General features: G+C 35.0%; 1 long non-coding RNA gene across 2 annotated transcripts in view; it reads right to left on the reverse strand.

Annotated features, from left to right (window-relative positions):
* Positions 1-21,827, reverse strand: part of LOC130040792 (uncharacterized) — an 85,437-nt gene that overhangs the window by 17,204 nt on the left and 46,406 nt on the right. The window contains exons 2-5 of one of the 2 annotated variants that reach the window (XR_008795025.1): positions 21,212-21,305; positions 13,728-13,786; positions 9,374-9,447; positions 5,841-6,077 (exon numbers count right to left, since the gene is read on the reverse strand). This is a non-coding gene — a long non-coding RNA (uncharacterized LOC130040792). Of the gene's footprint in view, positions 1-5,840; positions 6,078-9,373; positions 9,448-13,727; positions 13,787-21,211; positions 21,306-21,827 lie in introns of those variants that run through there. The other variant, XR_008795024.1, reaches the window with a different exon arrangement.

The following is a 21,827-nucleotide window of genomic DNA, read 5'->3' on the forward strand; positions in this document are numbered from 1 at the left end:
TCCCCCAGGGCACAGGGTGTAGTCTCCCACCCCCTCCCACACATAACTCCCTCAGAAATTACCTGGCCAATTCCTAACAGGAAAGGAGTAATAGTTAGCAAATACTGAGGATGTGGTGCCACCAGCAGGTCGAACTGTACCTGCAGGACAAGTGCATCAGCAGCCTGATGGTGCCATATCCCCAAATTGCCAGTGAATAGCTTTGTCTATCTCACAGATATTCAATAAAAATATATATATTTTAAACGTAATTCATTAAAAAAAAGATTGCTAATACTATTTTCTGGGAAGTGTGGAGGTGTTGGGCACACCCCAGGGTGCTCAGGATCCCTCTGGGTCACTGCTCTAGGGACCATGCACAGAACTAGGGACTGAACTGGAATAGGCTATGTGCAAGCTAAACCCTGTACTATTTCCAGCTTCAAACGTTATTTTGCAAACTTTTTGCCTTTACAAAGGTTTCTGTGTCAAGAAAAAATAAGATATCTGGGGCAAAGGAGGGGCTCTCAAGCAGTACTCGGGAGCCAGGGGACACTCCAGGAGATAATCAGCCCAGGGATTTGGAGCAGAGGGGAGCAGGGATGCTGGTTTTGAGGAGAAATGATACTCAGGGCAGTGTTTGAGGAGATATGGGATGCTGGGGATTAAGATTTGGGTCTGCATCATACATTTCATCCATTGAGCTATCGTCTCCTTGGCTATAAAATGAACTAGATTTGAAATTTACACTGATATAATTTAAAAACTGAAATATTGTTTTACACTTATCTTTTCAGGTTTTGAGGCTTGGTAAAATAGGAAAATGATGTGAAACCTCAACAAAGAACTCAAAAAGTGATATAGGGAGTATGTTGCCACCAGCAGGTCAATCTGTACCTGTGAAGCGAGTGAATCAGCAGCTTAATGGCGCCTTCAGACTTCCAGATATCCCAAAATTAATGCTGTGCCTTTGGCCAGACCCCAAAAAACGGGGCAAAGTTTACCAAGAAAGTAAACGGCCAAAAGTTAGGTATGTGGGAAACACACCCACAAACCACCTCCAGCTCAGCTATATAGTAGGAGGCATGGCCTCTCTGGTTCCTGATCGAACTGCTTAATGGCCATGATCCCAGAGACTCAGAAACAAATCTTGAAACCCAACGGCTTTTGGCAGAAATGCGTCCAGTCCCTGCAGTAAGTTACAGGCGCTGGGCCACCCCAGGTGGGAATAGGTTTCGTGCCATGGCCTGTTCCCCCTGATGGTCTGGTAGTCGCCATCCTCCAGAGGCCACTGGACAGTCAGGTTTGGACCCACAGTGACGAGACAACGTGAAGCCTCATGGGATGGGGGTGGAGCCAGCCTTTTCCTCCCTGTCCCAACAAGACCCTGAGGTGCCGCCCACAAACGTACTCTGGCTCCTGATCAAGCTGCTTAACGGCCATGATCCCAGAGACTCAGAAACAAATCTTGAAACCCAGCAGCTTTTGGCAGATTGCATGCGGACCACACAAAAGGTTACTGTCGCCGGGCCACCCCAGAGGGGAATGGGTGCTGTCCCTCTGCCTGCTCCCCCTTGGCGGCTTGGTGGCTGCCATCCACCAGAGGCCATTGGACAGTCAGGTTTGGGCCCAGTGACAAGAAACGAGGGGCCTCACGGGATGGGGGTGGAGACGGCCCTTTCCTCCCCACCCCAGTGAGACCCCGAGTCACCGACAACAAACTGCCCCTCTAGCTCCTGATAAAGCCATTTAATGGCCATGATCCCAGAGACTCAGAAACAAATTGTGGAACCCAGAGGCTTTTGGCAGAAATGCATCCAGTCCCTGCAGTAGGTTACTGGCACTGGGCCACTCCAGGTGGAAATAGGTTTTGTGTCTTGGCCTGTTCCCCCTGGCGGCCCAGTGGCCGCCATCCTCCAGAGGCCATTAGACAATCAGGTTTGGGCCCACAGTGACAAGACACGCGGAGACTCATGGGATTCGGGGTGGAGCCACCCTATCCTCTTTATCCCAACAAGACCCTGAGTCGCCATCCATGAACCGCCTGCCTGGCTCCTGATTAAGCTGTTTAATGGCCATGATCCAAGAGACTCAGAAACAAATCTTGAAACCCAGTGGCTTTTGGATGAAATGTGTACGGATCCTGCAATATGTTACTGTCACCAGGCCATTCCAGGGGGAAAAGGGTGCTGTCCCTTCGCCAGCTCCCCTTAGGTAGCTTGGTGGTTGCCATCCTCCAGAGGCCATTGGACAGTCAGGATTGGGCCTTCAGTGATGAGACATGCAAGGCCTCAAGAGATGGGGGTGGAGCCGGCCCTTACCTCTCAATCCCAACAAGACCCAGAGCTGCCGCCCATTAATGGCCTTTCTGGCTCCTGATCAAGCTGCTTAACAGCCATGATCCTAGAGACTCAGGAACAAAACCCAGCAGGTTTGGGCAGAAATCCTTCCAGATCTAAGTGTTAAAATTTCGGAATTTCAAAATCGCGTGGCCACTACTGCAGCCACATGACACGTTATTCATAAGAAGCATCAGAAAACAAATTGTCTACTGTCGCCTTTTCAGCAGATCTGAGTATTGGAGTAAAATCCCAAATAATAATGGTGGGTCTGGTGTCAAAATATTGAATGTAATCAAAGTAGAGAGAGTAATGTGGGAATTATCTGCCCTATAGGTAGGGGGAGAGTGTGGGATTGGGGTATACTGGGGTCTTTGGTGGTGGAGAATGGGCACTGGTGAAAATACGGGTGTTTCATTGTATGACCAAGACTTAAACCCAAAAGCTTTGTAACTGCTCTCACGGTGATTCAGTAAATAAAATTATAAAAAATTAAATAAAAAAGGTGGAGTTCATGCCCAATTCAATCAGCTAATCAGTGGCTGAATAAATAGCAGTACTCCTACATTAATAAAAAAGTGATTCATTCTTGAATTCCTTTTAAAATCAGAGTAAAGGGGTTGCAGAAATTTTACAGTGGTTAAGGCTATTGCCTTACATACAGCTGTCTTGGATTCAGTCTCTCCCCAAATGGTCCAAGTACTGCCAGAATTGACCCCTGAGCAAAGCCAGGATAAACCCTGAGCACAACTGAATGTGGTCCAATCAGCCACCCCATGCCCCTCCACCCCCCCAAAAAAGAGTACACTGCTCCCCCGAAACGAATTTGATTTAAAATTTACTTGACTCTTGAAAAATATTTTCAGTTTTCCCCGTCATTACTACTTCTAAACTTTCTGAACTCAGCAGAATTTCTTTTTACAGGTTTCTAAAGGGAATGATTTTGTGGTAGGGTAAGCTGCTTCAAGAAACATATTTTTCAAATTCCCCTCTTCCCCCTCCCCAGACTTCCCCCTAATAACAAAACCCACTCATGCTTACTAAAACGACAGCAAAAATCCAAAACAGACAGGACTGGATAGCATAAGGGCACTTGCCTTGCATGTGGCCGAATCTGGTTCAACCTCCAGCACTGATGGTCTTCCCTAAGCATTGCTAGAAGTGATCTCCTAGCATAGTATCAGGAATAGCCCCTGACGCATTATATTGTTTTATATAGCTGCACAGCATGCCACTTAGGTTAGTCTTTTACTAGGCATTTCAAATCCCCTACAAACTTTCATCATAAAAAACACAGTAACACATTAATTACTTCTTTAAAAAATACGTTTATTAATTGCTTTTACAGTACCAAAAAAACTGAAATAATCTGTAAAGTGCAAAAAATCCTGTAAATATAATCTGGCTGGTATAAACACAGCTACAAAACATCTACTTTTCACAACAGAGACAAAACCCTAACTCTATCACTGTCAACTAAAATAGTTGAACTTTATTATCTGATATTTAGATCGGTGCTTAATATCTCTAGTCTGTCTAGTTTTCATTTTGTTCCTTAAACTTAAAAGATTTTATTCATATTACTTATACATTTAGGAGGTTGGTATATACCTACTAAAGAGGAACAATTATGAATGGTTATACCCCTCAGATATGTTCAGAGAGCAAGATTAATAACTACACAGACGGTGTTCATACCATGTGAATGTGAAGTCAGGAAAAACTTAAAGCATACTGAAACATTTTGGCCTAGTTTTAAAAAAATGTAAAGAAATCAGTCAGGGGAGAATTGGGGTGGTAAAATGGCATAAAGGCATAGGAAATTAGAAACAGATGGATCAGGATTAAAGACAAACAAAACAAAGGAAAGGTAAGATTGGGCAAAATATTGAAGTGCAAGCTAAGAAGTTTTGAGTTGCATCTTATAAGCAATAGCAGAGTTTTAGGAAGACTAGTATTATATATATACTATAGCAGATTAAGCAACGAGAGGAAAAAACCTCAGTGAGAAATTATAAAGTATTTCATTATGGCAGAAATTTCAAGAATGAAGGTGTCAAAGACTGGTCTGGATGGGAAAACAACAAACATGAACAAATTGGAACGATTAGATTTGAGTAGCAAAACTGATCAAGAAGAAAATAATTTGTACTATTCAAAGCAGTTTGTAAAAACCTGATCACTGGGGCTGGAGAGATAGCAAACTGGGGGTAGGGTGCTTGCCTTGCATGTGGCCAACTTGCTTCAATCAGCACATATGATCCCTAAGTAGCATCCTGACCACAGAGCCAGAGTTTAGCCCTGAGTACCATGGGATATAGCCCACAAACCAAAAACACCCTTGACTAGGACTCATGTAAAATCAACCATTGAAAATGTATTCATGCTCGCAATGGTCTCAGATGGAGGTTCTACCCTTTTATTAGGTTTATAAAAATGTTCTATCTGCACAGGTCAAAAAGGCTAAGGCACACATATAAAATTGTCAAGTTTCTCTTTTAAAAATATAAAAAATTACATTTGCAAATTAAATTGAAGGTTTAAACAGCTATTAGATTTGGGCCCTTTACTGAGTTACTATTTTCCCTCTTGTATATTTTATCAGACTTAACTACTTATATATACCTTGCAATTGCTATTCCTTGTACCAAATAAATTAATGAATAAACAAAAATTTAAAAAGCAGCTTCAACCTCAGGGAGTTGGCATTTTTATAATTTCTTGTTTATGTGTCTGAGAGGTGTTTTTCTTCAGATACATATCTTGTCCCTTAACTATTTTTCATTTTTAGGTCTTTGATCAAAAATTTCTGGGAGGTATTTTGACATACTAGTTAACCCCTTCCTGTTCCCTAATACCTTTATCCCATCTCTCCTCCCTTGCTTTGTGGTTCTCTATAGAACTTACCAACAGTTTCACATAGCACCGATTTTTTTTTTTAAAGCTATTGTATTACCATCCCATTACCTGTGAATTCAAGAATTAGATGTGGAAATAAGTCTGGGATGATTTAAAGTTTTTCCCACTTCTTAAAGATATACTTTATACACTTAGGACAAAAATTAGTTAAAAATTGTTTCTTGAAGAGTATCTCAAGGAAAATCTTATTTCATAGTGTAAGATAAATACAAAAAAAAAATTTCTTCAGGCAGTTTGATATTTCTTGAAAATACAGGTGCTCAAAGGATAGAACAAAAGGGACTTGCCCTGAACGCAGCCAACCCAGGCTCAATCCCCAGCACTGTATATGGTCACCTGCGCACCTCCAGGAGGTATCCCTGAGCACAGAGTCAGTGTGGTACCTGTACCCCCACCCCCACCCAAACAAACACACAAACCCCCAAACCAAAGCACAACCATAAGGACACAATATCAGATGATTAAAAGTCCTACAAAATTAGGACTGTACTCAAATTGTGAGTATTAAATTTTAGTATTAAAAGCAAACAAACAAGCACCTTACACAGTAAATTTAGGACTGTACTCAAATTGTGAGTATTAAACTTTAGTATTAAAAGCAAACAAGCACCTTACACAGTAAATTTAACAGAAAGGTTAAACATTTTCTTCATTGCACATAGCTTTAAAAAAGCAAAGACATCATAGGGAATTCCCAGAACCACAGTACCAGGTGTGGCTTGGGTATCCCCGGTGCCACAGGGCCTGAATAGTGTTGGAGCACATCCTAGAGGGCCATGGCACTGAATGTCTCTAGATAAAGGCTGGTGGCACTTCTGCACCACCTGGGACACTCCTTCCCTAAAAGACATCAGAAATTCATATTTTTCACATAGGCAGAGTAAAGAAATAATCTTAAATTTATGGCTTTGCATTGAAAGGGATCAAACTAACAGTAGTAAAACAGAAATTATATGAGATACTTAATAGTAAAAAATTTAAATCATTCCAATAGCTAGAAATATCCTAATGGTGGAATAATTTCTTCTTCCAGAATTACAAGTAATACCATAAATACTTGACAGAATCAAATATATTTTAAATGTTTAGGACATATTTTTTTCTCAGTGAAAAACAATACAGAATAAAACACTTTCCCATGAATACCAACCTGCAAAAGGAAAAAAATTTTGATTTAGAATGTAAATTTCTTAATAAATACAAGGATCACAGTTTATCAGAAGTTTATTACTGCTAACTCAATTATGACTAATTTGTGCATGCACCAACAATGATTCTTATACCTATAATCTGTTTACAATATAAACATGTATGCTCTTAAGTGACCTGTATTTGAATACAGAATACAAACTGATTGCTGGTATCTTAAAAATATTATCACTATCTCCTGGATACTTGACTGAGTTAGCTCCAAACTCAATCCATATTCCAAGTAACAGATTTAACATGATCAATATTAGAACTGTATGGCTATCAACTTAAAAACAAATCTGAGTGTAAGAGATTAGTATTTTCCTCTAAAGTTGATTAAAAAAAAAAACAAAACAAAACCCAAACATTCAAACTTTATACTTCTTTTTTTTTAATGTAGGAGTACTGCTATTTATCCAGTCATTGATACTTTACTATTTCTTAAAGTAGTTAATTTATGATCAACCTTAAAGGGTAAAATTTTTAACTCAAGTATCTCCAAATGGTCTTTCTTTATATCTGGAACATCTAGATAGAAAAATTCTCCTATGAATTTAAAATCTGTTTCTTCATCTCTGTCATTTAGAAAAACAAAAACCACAAAAGCTAGCTTCGCTTTGTTGTGGAAAATTATATAAACTTTGTAACATACTGCATGAATATTTCTACATCTGTGTGTAGTATAATAAAACCATTATATATTTGTACTGTTCTTTGGAAAAGTATTTGAAATTAAATGAAAGGGGTTAAGAATTTGATGAATGATGTTTATTGATTTTTTAAAATTAGGGGCCATCATCAGAGGATGCTGGTGTAGTGTATGGCCCCAAGATGCAGTGTGCTCTGCCATGAGGTGCTGGGGGTGGGGCATGGACCAAATCCGCAGGGAGCCTAGGGCCAGAACAGCATGTGCTTAAGGGGACTGAATTCAAGTGAGTATATTAGGTATGCATCCTGCCACTTGAATTATCGCCCCTGTAGTGCTAAATGATTTATCTTTGCTTTTTGTTTTTGGGCCACACCCAGCAGTGCTGAGGGTTCACTCGTGGTAGTGTTCAGGGGATCATATGGAATGCCAGGGATAGAACCCAGGTAGGTCATATATAAGGCCAAGTGTGTTACCCATGGTACTACCTCTTTGGCCCAATAATTTTTAAAAGTTCCAGGCATCATTATTTCCATGTAAACTCCAGCATTTAAGTCCATCATAGATACAGCTGCTCCTTATTTGAGGAATTTTATTTTATTTTTTTGGTGGGGCAGGGGTTGCTGGGAAAATGGCAGACTGCTCTTATATTTAGTTTTGAAGAATAATTTCCTTATTTTCCAATTAAATTTTAAATAAAGGATTCCTGAATTCCTCCAATCATATCTGAAATGTTTTTCAGGCTCCCAAAATAGAAAATTATAATTAGCAATTATTCATTATTAAGACTTTGTAACAGATTTCCTTCTGGATTATAAAATCTTATATTGTTATAGAAAACTACTAGACTGGAAATAAGGCAAAGTACACAAATATAGTTGTCTTATCCCAAACACCAGTTTTTTAATGATAAAACATCTGAACAAGCAAGGAATTGTGATAAAACATTTTCAAATTTTAAACACATATAAAAATGATATTTACATTGATGAAATTACTAGCTATAATGAGATTTTTGTTGTACTCTGAAGTTAAACACTGGATACCAAAACCCACAAATAAAGTCTTCATATTTTTAATTTTACTTGAAAAAAAAAAAACTTTGGGTAAAGATTTATAAAATACTTAACTAAACACAAAAACCCAAAATAATAAAGTTAGAACACATAGAATTAGATAATACATCACAGAATTCCTTGTGTGTACCAGTCACTTGAGCTCCCGTTTCCTTGCTAGTCCAATAAACTGGTTAACTGTAAAGTTTTTCCCACCTTTAAAATTGTGAATAAAGACATTCTGAGAACAAAGATTTCAGGAATTTATTATTTATGAGTTGACACTTTCTTTTTTATGATAAAATATTTAAAAATAACTAAAAATTATTTTATAAATTCTGATTGTTTATTTTATAATGTATTATTGAAATAAGTACCTTATTGCAGGAACAGAGGGAAAACTATCTTTGTATTAAGTAAAAATCTGAGTATGTTAAATACAAATGTAAGTTAAACTTTTTTGATATGTAAACTTAAGTAAATTCTTGATGACACTAAACATCACTGTTTAATTGCAATACACAACACAAATAAATTTAGCACTAACATTTTTATAGATTCAGACTAACAATTGTCAGTAATGCTGGAGATAACATTTTTAATAACTCTAAAAACATATTTAGCAATACCTACATATATTAAAGCAAAAATGTAGAGTATAGCCAACCTTACTTCAGCAGCACAGTTAATACTGGAGATAATTTTAGATTTTAACGCCAATATTTACGTGCTGCTAAGGCACTGCTGACATGGCTATCAAAGAGCTACGAACAAAAAGAAACATATTTTCTTCAGAAGATCAGATCCTTGTATTTTTGAGGCAGCACAATATGGCCTGCACTTTTTCAAAATCCACAAACCATTATGTGCTGCTACTTTACTCCAAGGTTTTTTTTTTTAAATACCTAAGGATACAAAATGTTTTCTTTCTTTTAAAACAAAGAGGATAAGATACATTAAATAGTTCCATGTTTGAAGATCCAAGGTTCTTGTAGTATGCACTAATGAGAAATTTTTAAATAGCAAAGTAAAATTTATTTCTACCTCAAATTCAGCTAAACCTAATACATGCCATGCACGTTGCCTACCACATTATGTCAGAATATATACAAAGGTGTATAATTAAAGGAAAAGTATTACTAGAAAGTATCAGCTTAAGTATGTAAATAAAGCTATTTAACCCGACTTTTAAATGTATTACATTTTCTCTTACATAAACAAAATTGATAAAATCTGCTCTTTACCTTGACAAAAGTTTAATTCACAAACAGCATCTCATTCCTTGCAGTAAAAAAAGATATCTTCATCAAGTAGTAGACTTCATGTCAAGGGGGAAAAAAAAAAAGAAATGACATACAAGAGCTCAGTTTCGATAAACTTAACCAGCAAAACACAAATGTACCTTTTTATCCTAAGGTAAAATTATTCAAAAAAATCTCAAACAAAATAATTTTCATTTAATTGGCTTGAAATAGCTAAATTATTTTACCCTCAACATTCACCTTTATTTTGGTTTAATTACTAAGTCAAAATCACTTTGGGGTGGAGGGGGGCAGCTCAATAGTACAGCAGGTAGGTGTTTGCCTTGCATGTGGCAGACTCAGGTTCGATCCCTGACATCCTAATATGGTCCCCCCCAGTACCACCAGGAGTAAGTACTGAGTGCAGAGACAAGAATAACCCCAGAGCATCGCAGGGTGTGGCACAAAATGAAAAAGGAAAAAAAAAACACCTTTGGGTTGGGGATATGGCTCAGGGGCAAAACACATGAATATGCATACAGGAGACTGGGTTTAATTTCTGCTGCCATAAAATAAAAACAAAATGACATAAATAAGAAGATTTGCTCCCCAAAAAGCTGTTATACTTTCATATAATTTTAGAGTGAAACTTTGGAAAGATGAGTTAACTTTGTATACAGATATGAGAGATTAAAAAAGGCACAGTACTGTACTGCTCATTAATTTTCCTATTACCAATCTGTATTTTTACCAGGAAAGTACACTTCATAACAGTTTCTACCTAAGAGAAAATTACTTCTCAAGAGGTAACAAAAATGTCATGATTTTTGAGCCCCGACAACCACTTTTGCACCATTTTTCTCATTCAGATGGCTATGCTAGGGGCTGAAGTGATAGCACAGCAGGTAGTGTGTTTGCCTTGCACATGGCCAACCCGGGTTCAATTCCCAGTATCCCATATGGTCCCCTAAGCACCGCCAGGAATAACCCCGGTGCATCATCGGGTGTGAACCCCTCCTCCAAAAAAAGCAGAAAAAAAAAAGGTTATGCTGAAGTTAGTTTTATTTTATTTTACAATTTATGGTGATGTGCACTGAAATTAGCCTCTCCATTCTAATATTCCACATCAGTTTTTATGAATCTTCACCATTAACTTTATGTAGCTCATCCAAGCAGTTCATGTTTCACATATTACTCTATTGCCTAAAGTTTCTACAGAACTTAAAATGTGTAATGAAAAGAAATATTTGCAATTAATTGAGAAATGTTTAAAGCATGTATTCCTGTTGTCACTCACACCTGTTTTTCGGACAAAAGTTTAAACAAAACATTTTCAAATTTTATCTTTTTCGCTTTAGCAAAGATTTTATTGAACACCTACTACATTGTAGATATTGTAATGGTTCTAAAAGTCAGTTCTAAAAAAAGTCAGTTCTAGTGGGGCCAATGCAGTCACTTCTCAGATAGCTATACTATCTCTCTGGCCTCAGTATTTCTTATTTTATAGAAAGTGTCTTAAGATTTCTATTTTTGTAGACTAAAAAGAAGCAATGATTTTAACTTCTGGCAAACACCTAGAGAAGTTATTTTATTTACACCAAAGTATATATACTGCTATTTTAAAATCATATTACAGAAACTATTAATCCCTAAATGTAATGTGAAAAATCTAAACATAGTTTAATTAAGAAAAAGAGGGCAAACAAGGAAAAAAATATGACTATTTGTGAATGTTTTCTGTTAAGCAATAAAAGTTTATGGCTGTAATTTGAAAAATATTTCAGGACCAGAAGATAGCTCAAAGGGCTGGAGCTTTGAGACTGGGTTAAATATTCAAGGCCCTGAGCTCGATCACAAATACCACAGACCCCTAAACACCACAAGGGTAGCCCTGGTGGCCTCTCAGCACTATACCAGCAGGCATATCAGGCAGTGCTGGGTGTAACTGGCAGTGGTTTCAGGCTTCTTGAACACTTCCTGGGAGGCCCTTTCCACCACAAAACTCATCTGTACTCAATTTGTAAAACCAAAGGCAAAATTCTGCTGTTGTTTAACAGCATTAACTATGTGGAATATTTTCTTTCTACAAAAAGTTATTAAAAGTCGATATTTATATACATATATATCATTTTTTAATTTTTTAATGGAGAAAGAATGGTTTATATCAAAAAGTCTGAAAACAACCAGTATTGGTTGGGGATGTGGTGAAAAAAGGAAACCTCACTCTCGGCTGGTGGGAAAAATCCCTATATTAAAGAAATAATGTCATTAAACAAGCATAGGAAAAAATGAGAAGGAACACCATCTTAACACAATCAATGACTACTGTTATGATTTATCTATTTTTCTGGGTATCAACTAAAAACATTATCATTTTTAATGTCTAAAATAAAATGGAATTCCAGGCATGCTACTTAGCCTGGAACTCCATAAAATGGAATTCCAGACAACACAAGCCTTAAAAAACAGCAAAAGCCATGTCAAAAATATGCTGGAGTGTATGTAGGTTGTTTTCTTACAAATTTACAAAATGAGGTTAAGAATCTGCTTATATGTTGAAAGTGAAAAGATACCTCTATCTTTTGAAAAAGTAGAAAACCCTCCAGTTTATAACAGGGTGTAATACTAAGTTAAATTTGAAGTTAAGCTGAGTTGGCTTCCAAGGGACCAATTAAGAAATATAATTCTGGACTATATAGAATTCTTTGGGGACTTGCAAGTGTTTCCATTCTAGATTTCCAGAGACAAAAATATTAAGGCTAAAAATTAGAAAAAGTGACCTGTGGCATCTAGCTACCACTCCTCATACTGCTCATCATTAAGTTTTCCTGTTAGGGGCCAGAGAGACAGTATAGTGGGTACAATGCTTGCCTTGTACATGGCCAACCTGGATCTGATCCCTGGCACTACATATGGTTCCCCCACCCGGAGAGATCCCTTAGTGCAGAGCCAGGAGTAAGCTTTGAGCACTGACAGGCATGCCTTAACCCACCAGCCTCGGCCCTCCCCAAAAACGGGTACAATACTAGTTTCTATTTAAACAGAGAAGCAACCCCATGACTGGAGAGAATACAGTGGGTAAGGGTATTTGCCTTACATGCTGTTGACCTGGGCTCCATTCCTGATATCCCATATGGTCCCCTGAACCTATCAGAAGTGATGCTGAGTGCAGAGCCAGGAGTAAGCCCTGAGCACTGCTGGGTGTGGCCCAAAAAGAAACAAACAGGGCCATCCTCAACAAAATGGAGAACTGAGTTGGAGGGAAGGAGGTAAAGGTGTTGGGGGTCCTTGAGGGAGGGAGATGGATACACTGGTGATAGGTGTGATGTTGGAATAATGTGCATGAGAAACCATTAATAGTACTGTAAACCATAAAATCTCAACTAAAAAAATAAACAGGGTCACCCCATAAAATCAAGAACAGAAATAACCATACTCAATTCTTTTAGGGATGCTGAATTAGCTAAAGGAGTATGTGGAAATGAATCCTAGGTAACTGATTTTAGGATATCAAGTATCTTGTATATTTACTTGACCTTGATTGAAGTCCTTCTAGGGGTATATTAATTTCAACTAATCTATTAAAATTACTCCCACAGAATTTGGTTTCTCAGTGAGAAACAAAGTCTGTCAAAACTGAAATAAATCTGGATAAAATAAATATTCCAAGAAAAAGGTATCCAAGTATACATATTGGAATTGAAGAAAGGAATTGCCGATTTTCCTAAAGTTTTGCACCTCACTAAGGAGTCTGAATTGCAGTCTACTGAAATGTAAAAACAAATTAATGAAAAAAAAAACAAAAACAAAAAACGACTTATCAAATTGATGCCTTCGTTTTATAAAACCAGAAATAATTGTCAATAAACATGAATAATGAAGATTACAAATATGGTATTGTTTATGAACTTCTTTGAAGACAAAAAGTTTTAAACTACTTTTGGGCCATTGTTTGTTTTTAGGGCTACACCAAGAGATCAAATGCAAGCATCAGTGGTTAAATTAGAGTTGGATGTGTGCAAGGCTAGTGCCTTTCTGTACCTCCTAAAGGACCCCTGACTTTCAGATCTAAAGAGTAATAGAGTATGAATATAAAACACTTTCCAGTAATTATGTTTTGAACTGCATTAAATTAACACTAAACTTTTAATGTAAAAGGAGTAAGAGGTTAGAAAGGTATCATTCAAGGACAAAGTAGATTGTCCAATAGTCTATGAGAGCCATGCTGGTATAAGTTAGCACCCCATCACCAAATAAAAATGTAACTTTAAAATAATTTTTTAAAAAGTATCTAGAAGTAAAAAACAAAACAGAAACTTTTATCATAATGGTAGAAGGGCCGAGAGTTAATACTTACAAGGTAAGAATTGCTGGAGCAATTGTTTAATAATGGTCTTCATTCTACTCTTATCAAGTCTAGGGAAACGACAAGAATAAAAACTGAAAATCTTGGTAACTTTAAGATAGAAAATTTTCAATTAAGGTTGACAATCACTGTGTTCTAATTATTATATAGTCAGAAAAATTATGATTATAAAATATGTATAAGCAGCATTTATATATTTTGGAACTGATCACAAACCCATCCCAATTCTTTCCTCCTTGTGATCCCTCTGACATCGGTTGGCCCTGTAGTCTCATGCTATTGCCTCCCTTTTATTTGATTTTTTTTTTATCTTTCGCTTCTTTGCTATATAAAGACCCTCTGGGGGCTATATGGTCTTCAGTTGAGAAAGGCTAGTCTAGGTTGAGTTTCCAGAAGACATGAAATTATTGCAGGTATTTTAAGATAAATTCAAGATCATTCTCCAAGACAAGCAATCTTTTTCCATGTAAGTACATACATTACAGATAAATTGAAAATATTAAATACACACATTGTCCATTTCCAGTAATTTTACAATACCATATAAATAAAAAATTTATGCTGGAGGCTAAAATGCATGAAGAAATTGAAATTGTGATCTACGTCAAAAACAAAGAAAATACTTATAAATTGGCTGAATTATGAGATTAAGGAATGAATAATAATTAAGAAAAGAGAAATCGTTTTCTTGGCCTTTAAGAGTAGAAAGGATTAAATGCCAGTATGAAGAGGATGAAAACATTTAAGCTCAACTGTAAATTAAAAAATATCCTAGGAACTTTATATTTGATTTTTGTGTACCATGATTATAAGCTATCATTTTTTTTATACCAAGTGACACATTGGTATTGTTGCTGTATGACATAGAAAAGAAAAAGCCAACTAAGATCCTAATGTGGAATCTTCCAAGTATATATTACTCTAAGTTATCTTCACCAGTAAAGAGGCTGGAGTGATAGTACAGTGGGTAGGATGCTCGCCTAGCAAGTGGCCAACCTGGTTTTGATTCCTGGCATCCCATATGGTACCGCCAGCACTACCAGGAGTACCATGCTCACTTCTGCTTTATGTTCTTTAAGAAACACACACACACACACACACACACACACACACACACACACACGTTCCTTTTTTAAAAAAAAAATTAATGTAGGAGTACTGCTATTTACTCAGGCATTGATTAGGCTGATTGAATTGGGCATGAACTCCACGCACTAGTTCCTTTTGTATCATACCGATCCCATTTCCTCTCCTAAGATACAACCAAAATACACAATTTGATTTTATCTACAATGTATGCTTTTACATTATACTACAAACTCAAGTATTTAAAATATCACTGCTTTTATGTTTCTTGTTATCACATAAACATCTTTTAAGTTATACTATGCATATATTTGCAACTATTTCCTAAATTAGTTATATTCATGATGCACATAATTTTCATTTTAATGGTAGCATAAAAAAATACAATCCACAATTCCCCAAAACTTCTGTTGCTTAAGATTAATACTGCCTTATCAATACTTCTTTCCTTATGGAAAAAAGACATTGCCTTCATATCTTAATTTGTCTAGAATATTTAGAAATTACTGGGTTCATATCTATATAAATCCTCAATAATGCCAAGTGCTCCCAGAAGCAGTATATGAATAGCATTTTCTGTATGTTTTCTGTATTTGGATGAATAATAAAGAATAGCTTAATCTAAAATGAAATTTTAATATGTGTATAACAGATATTGAAACCAGGGCTTGTATATGCTAAGTATGCACTCTATCACTCAGTTACATCCTTGACCCTTAAAAATTCTTAAGTGGGGCTGGGGCAATAGTACAGTGGGTAGAGAATAGAGCATGTTGCTCTATATGTGGCTGACCCGGTTCAATTCACAGCACCTTAGAGTGTCCCCAGCACAAACAGGAGTCAGCCTAAACACCAAGGGTAGAGCGTGGCCCACAAAACAGAAGGAAAAATCTAAAGTAATTGTTCCTTTTGTTTTCATCGATTATGAGTACAATGTAGGTCAAGCAAATAGAACAGACAAAATTTTAGCCTAAGACACTGAAGTTCTGATTTTGTATTTTTTTCCCCGTTGGACTGAGAAAATAATGCTATTAAACTACAACTGCTGAGGTTTAAAAAAAAAAATCTAGGATTTGTTATTAGTCACTAAGCTTAGGTCCACAATGGCCAAAGGTTTAAAGAGAAAAAAAAAAAGCAAAAACTAGCAATGATTTACTGTGAAAAACCCTCACCCCTTTTATTTTGGGCAGTACTTCATACATGTTGATTCTGAAAAACTCAATTTTTAAAAACACAAATTCCCAAGTCCTACTCCCAAAGATTCTGATTTAACATATCTGGAAAAATATGCCTTAGTGTAGGTTATCTTGCTAACCTAGATACTCTGGTTTATTTACACAGTAAATAATAGTAAAAGCAAGCTGTTTTCAATAAAAAGAATTATGTAATATACTTTTGGTTCAGGGCAAGTTACTAGTATATTAACCTGATAAGTTACATTATTAATACATTCGAGTTTTAGCAAAACAAAAAATTTCCATTTGTTTGAATTATGTTTAATTTCACTTTAGACAAAGTTGTGGGTCATTTGTTATTTTAATTAATTAAGCACACAGTATAACTAATCTATATGGAGATAATAATAGTAGGTAACCAGTATTTTGAGTTTACTATGACTGGGGCAAGGGAAAACACCGAGCAGAAGTAATATGGGCAGAATTAAATGAAAATTATGAACAACTACAGTTTCTCTTAATGTTTTTGCAAACATGAGACTTTAAATTGGGTCTTTAAGGCTTTATTCACTAAAAGTTTTATTTTCTTGGCCCACACCTGGCTGTGCTCAATGGCTACCTACTCCTGGTTGGGTGGCTTGGTGCTTGGGCCATGCTGCCCCTGGAACTGAATCTCTGCCTTGGGCACGCGAAACATGAGATTTGCCTTTTGGTCTATTTCCCTGAACCCTTATTTGTAGTCTCCACCAAGAACGTTACAAATGAAATTAGAACTTTAGTAAAGATCCAAAATTCAGTCCCCTGAACTGCAATCTATTTGAATTATTTAGATACAAAAGAAAAGCAAATATTAGGCTAAGCACATCTGTGCAAATAATAAAAATTAGAACACTTGAAACCACAAAATCCTATTTCCAAAAAATTTAAAATAAGCCAAATTTCCTGGACATAAGACTATTATGTTAACAGTGAGGGAAAAAATACTTATGCATTTCCACCTTTATGTACACACTTAATACAATTGTATGATCTTTTTAGTTATAATATCAACAAGAATTTGACTGTTTAGATGACTATTATCTGAAAGTAATGGAGTACAGAATATGATGCCAAAGTGAAAGAAACATTCCTGTGTGGCCACGGTCAATTATTTTTTCTCAATATTATTTAATGTGTTATCATCAATGAATTATCTATTTCTCCAGTCTTATCAGTTTAAAAGTGAAAAACATGAAACATGCCACCCAAAACAAAAAGTTTCACTGAAACTGAGAATAAACTATCAAAATCAAATAAACTAAAACCACAGGGAGGGAAAAAAATCAGTAGAAAGAATAAGACTCTAATAAAAATTAAAAAAAAAAAAAAGACTAATGAGTCTAGGGGCTGGAGTTATAACACAGCTGGTAGGGTGTTTGCCTTACAACGACCAACCCAGGTTCGATTCCCAGCATCCCATATAGTCCCCTGAGCACCGAGAGGAGTAATTCCTGACTGCAGAGCCAGGAGTAATTCTTGTGCATCACCGGGTGAGACCCAAAATGGGAAAAAAAAAAAAAAAAAAAAAAAAAAAGCGAATGAGTCTAAGAACTATAAACAGCTACTGTTCTCTTCTTGCTGCCCGAGGAAGAAAACAGTATTTTATCAAAGAATGTGTTTATACTCTATATGTTACACTGACAGTTGGGTGATTCCTACTCTGTGTAAAAGCTGGTGTTCTGACCAGGATTATTGTATATAAAAGCTATTCTGCACAACATCTGACAAGCAGGAGCAATCTCCTAGGCTCTGCTCCCAGCTGAAAGGGATAAGAACAGGACTGTGGTGATGTTTGTTTATTTACCACTGCTGCTGCTGTTGTTGAAGTAGCAAGCTGAGGAAAGCATGTGCAGTTTGCACACAGGGAAAAAATGGTTCAGCTCAACCTACCTAGCAAGTCTGCTATGATAAAATTATTCAATTAATTTTTTTTCCTTTAAAAAGCAGGCTGGGGAGAAAAGATAAAATTGTGCTCAATTATCAACATTCTTAGAATTTAGTTTTTTTCCTCAACTATTCAGCTGGAAAATATGAAAATATCTAAACTCTAATCAAGGAATAAAATATATCTTGCTTATAGAAAGCTCTGATCTCCCAGGTTTCATATAGCCAGTCAGCACCAAATGTCTGATACCAGACCCTATTACCAAAGAAACAAAGTTTAGTCCATAAAATTTTTACAAAGTTCCAAACTAAAAAAAAAAATTTATACGTGACTTGCCTACTTTGAACAAAATATGAAGCAAAACCTAAGTATCGGTTGACAAGTAACAGAAATAGGAATATTTGTTTTTAGTTTTAGATTTAAATGAGATGCTATTTAAAAAACCTAATTTGAAATTTAAAAGCAATTCTTTTGAAATTCAGATATTTTGTAAAAAGAAAAACCCATTTTTTATCTTATTTTTATCACTGTCCTCCCGTTGTTCAAACTGAAAAAGTTTTTTGCTTAAGATGAAATAATTCTAAAGATCACAGCATTAAAAAATTAACATAATAAAAAGCTATGCAATAAAAACAAATATCAACGTTTATTTTAATTGAATCACCATGAGATACATAGTTACAAGACTGTTCATAATCAAGTTTCAGTTATACAATGTTCAAAGATTTCTTTTTAATGAAAATATTTAGGAATAATTATAAGTTTTAGCAACTACACTTGAGTCATGCTGCATGTTTCTGCCCAAGTGATTCTAACCATGAACACAGAAGATTAAAACAGCCCAAATTATGCTAATAATATTAAAGTTTGTATTGAGAATAAAATTCCTACTTCAAAATATTTATTAAAAAAATTTTTAATCCTCATTTTAATATAAAACAACTCAAATTCTATTGAAAGTTAAATTCTTAAAATACAGTTTTGAAAATATCTACCAGAAAATATAATTCTGATGCATTGTCTTTAATAGGAATGGATTAATGGATAAATTTGCTAGTCAAGAGAAAGCACATGAAATATACACACATAAAAAGCTCCAAATAACCTAGGGATCTATTCTTTAATGAATCTTCAGCAATACATCACATTTCTGTTAAAGATAATTGTTATCATTGACAAATTTTATTAAAATAAGTTGTTCTTATAAACTAGCATAACATATCAATGATAAATAATTTAAACTTTCTCCATACATAGTTATGTTAAATTATCTCTAGTTTATTCACTTATTTTCCTCCTAGGGAGAGAGAGCTATTTTAACAAAACAGGAACCGTGATAGTACAACTATATTTTAGGAGCAACTAAGAATTTTTTCCTGAAAATAAATGGTATTTAAGTCCTGAAAATACATTTAACCAAAACCAAATTTTAAAATCACTGAAAAATGTTAACGTAATAAATCCTTTCCCCTATACTCTTATCATAATGAACTCATATTAAGGATTATAGAGAATCAGGTTTGCAAATCTAAAACAATCAAAATCCTCACAAAATTTTCTTAAGGGATAAAGAATAGTTATTACACATAACTGTACAAGCTCTTATGAACTTATCACCTAAAATAACACATAGTAATTAAAGCTTCTTATCCTGCAAGAACTTACCAAAGAAAACTGAAATTATTAATAAAAACAGTATTTGTCTGGATTCTTTTAGATGTTATGCAGTAAACTAAACATTAGAAGGTTTATTAGTCAGTTTGTAGTTACAGAGGGGGAAATTTTAAGTTAGATATTTATATCTGAACAAATCATAAATCATAACCTCTGTAATTCAGGAGCAACTCTGGATTTCTGAATTTATAATATAAATTAAAAGGTGTCTCACATCTATTTAATTCATTAAGACTGTATTTACAAATACCTGTATTGAAAGTGATAAATGGAACCTGAATTCTTTTTTAGATACTCAGAAATCTCATTTTCCACTTTTATTCTTAATAGTATCTATCCTAAAAAAACATTAATTAAGTTAGAGGGAGATAATTTAATAGAATATTTTCATTCTATTAAAACTTAATTTTTAACAACATTCTCAAATAAAAATCATGCATTTTATAGCTTGTAAATATCTCAGATCTTAGTGTTATGACACTAATAAATGAACTTCAACCTGAATTATTTCTATTAAGTTTTAGTATTTTACTTAATCTCAAATATTAAGGAATTCACATATTCCAGATTTTTCTGATCCCTAATACAGAGTACAATTTTTTTTAGTACTTTGATATATATTTCAATGTCTAATAGTTTTTAACTTTTAAATTTAATTTTATTGCAGTGTTCAAACGTTTTAAAACCCCTTTAAAATTATTAAAGATAAAAATGGTTCTGCTCACAGACTAATTTATCCTTTTCTGATTTCATCTTCGGTACCTAATATAAATATTTTTAGGTGGAAACACTTAGTGGATAAAACTTTTTTTGAAAATGTACCATATTTCGGTAAGCCTCATTTTAGTAATTAGCTTTAAAAACATTAACATTGCATTAATACACTATTATATTTACACATTAACCATGTGACAAATTCATGATAAAATTTAATCAATAATCTGGTTAATTATAAGTAATTTAATTACAAATTAAAAAAAGTATTACTCAAGTGCCACTGAAAAATTATTGGATCAATATCTGACTTTTTCAACTAAAACTATAAAAATCAAAGTAAATAAAAGTGATAAATATGGTTCTTTGATGAAGTACTTTAGAGTTTAAAGTCACTAGAATTTTTAATGTATTTGTAACTTTTGCCAAAAAATGTTATATATTTTACTCAGCATACTGAATAAGATACAGTTTAAACTACATTGCCACTTTTGGACAGGATGGGTCTGGAACACTTTAAATTCTCATTAATTTCATACAATTTTGCAGACTCTGCCTACCACTAGACCTTGTTAAACAGTGAACCACCAAAATCTACTTGCTTTAAAGCACCTACTTTATACAGGGGGGAAAAAAAATCCACATTAATTTGCATATCACACTGCTAACACCCTTAAGAAGAAAAATCACTATATAAACTTTGTTTCAAAATAAAGAACTGGACCTAATACAAGATGATGAGAATCAACTGAATGAAATAGTAAAGTTTTAAAAAGATAGCTCAACTTTGGTTATTTTGTATTTCTATTAATACTTTATTGATCTAATTCACAAGCTGTTATCTTTATTGTCTAGATCAATTATACTGCAAAAATACATGCTTTAAAAATTCATTAGTATACCTTAATCTCCTATAATGTTCCAAAGCATTATGTGAGTGTTCAATCAAAGAAGTTAGGTTGTTCTCCAGACTGGTTCTCTCCTAAAGGTCAAAACCTGCAATAAAAATGTCATGTATTATATAGCATGAAGATACTCAACAGATTTCCGCCTCCTGCAGTTCCATAGCTGATCCCTGACACAGAGGTCAGGTCTTTAAAATGACCCCAATCTTGCCTATGTTCAAAGTCCTAACTTAAAAATGTTTTTTTAAATAGAAATAACTTGATTAGAAACACCTGTGATATGCTTTATCATCCGAGGCCTCTTCAAACAAATCAGATTAGTATGTTTCTGCTTTCATTTCTCTTTAGGGCATTCATTTCAAAGCAATGGGGGTGAGAAGAAGAGGTGAGAGTGAGAATTAGAGGAGCAAGAGAACGGGAGAAAGAGCTATTTGAGGACCAGTAAAGTTTAACTTCCTAAGAAAATGACCAGAATCATAATTTTTATTTCAAAAATTCAAAACTCACGGTATAAAAAACTACTCAAGAGATAGAGGGAAATTTTTAATAATTCCCCCTCCCCAATAAATCAAATGCTTTAATGCCAGAGATGGTTATAATTTTCAACTTTAGT

The sequence above is a fragment of the Sorex fumeus genome, unplaced genomic scaffold (assembly GCF_029834395.1).
Source record: "Sorex fumeus unplaced genomic scaffold, SorFum_2.1 ptg000095l, whole genome shotgun sequence".
Taxonomy (NCBI): domain Eukaryota; kingdom Metazoa; phylum Chordata; class Mammalia; order Eulipotyphla; family Soricidae; genus Sorex; species Sorex fumeus.